Source organism: Sinocyclocheilus grahami, unplaced genomic scaffold (assembly GCF_001515645.1).
Source record: "Sinocyclocheilus grahami isolate Dianchi unplaced genomic scaffold, SAMN03320097.WGS_v1.1 scaffold13578.1, whole genome shotgun sequence".
Classification (NCBI taxonomy): domain Eukaryota; kingdom Metazoa; phylum Chordata; class Actinopteri; order Cypriniformes; family Cyprinidae; genus Sinocyclocheilus; species Sinocyclocheilus grahami.
In genome coordinates, this window is record NW_015514974.1 from 4,295 (window position 1) to 5,599 (window position 1,305).

Consider the following 1,305-nt stretch of genomic DNA (forward strand, 5'->3'; position numbering starts at 1 on the left):
CAGCATCATTACTCCGGTCTTCAGTGTCACATGATCCTTCAGAAAGCATTCTGATTTGCTGCTCAAGAAACATTTCTGATGATCAATGTTGAAAATGTTTTTGCTGCATAATATTTTTGTGGAAACCGTGATACAAAAAAATAGGGGCAAGTAATTTTTAAAAAGATAATGCATAATAATACATAATAGATAATACATTTATTCTGCAAGGATCCATTAAATTGATCCAAATTTACAGTAAAGATATTTATGATGTTACAAAAAAAAGTTTACTTTTAAAGTAAATTCTGTTCTTTTGAACTTTAAAGTCATCAAAGAATCCTGGAAAAAATGCATCATAATTTCCACAAAATATTAAGCAGCAAAAAACATTTCCAAAAACATTCGAAACATGAAAAAAATCTTAATTATTCAAAACTTTTGACAGGAAGTGTATATTTAAAGGGCTAAGTTTCGATCTTCTGTTCTTCTATCACTAAATAGCGAACCACATTATGTCAAATTGGAAGTACGTCAGTTTCTGAGGCACTAGCATATACCAAATTTTCAAAAACAGGTTTCCCTGTTGATGGTCCGGCCCGGCGTTTGGGTAAAGCAATGTTGCTGTTGCTGAGTTTTGATAGAATTAACATTCATATTAACATTTGAACATTGATAGAACTACACATGTCATTTTTAAGCATTTGCAAATCTATAGCAAATATTCTCAACATTATACTGAGTGTTTTATGAGAACACTTCTGCAAAGCAGTTAACACGTACAAACCGACCTATGTTAACTTCTGTATCACCTCCAGACTAACTGATACTAAAGCTGTCACACGAGTCAGCAACTTGTTGACTCTCACAAATTACTAAAAATTTAAGCAAGCTGGCCATTGGACAATATCACGACCTTAATGTCTCGCTGTTAAATATAATATCCACTAGTGTATTTTGGCACAGTCAGTGATATTGTATGCATGGATCTACTCACGTATAGCGTTTTTAATTAGCACTACACCAAACCCTATTAAGTAACTGCAATTAAACCTCTTTAGGGACAGCATGGGATCTAGCATCTGTTTTAACACCACTGAAAAACAAGGGGCCATCCCAGAATGCATCAGAATGGAACGGCATTGAACGCATACAAAGAATTTAATGTGCATGCCTAAAATTTTTGGCCGACATTCAAATTGTAATCATAAGTTTTGGCTTGGTTTCATTGGAAAACTATGATTTGTGTTCAGTGCATTTTATTGTTTCATGAGGTAGATTAAATAAACAGTGAATGAGATCTGTATTATTAGAGACGCAGATGGT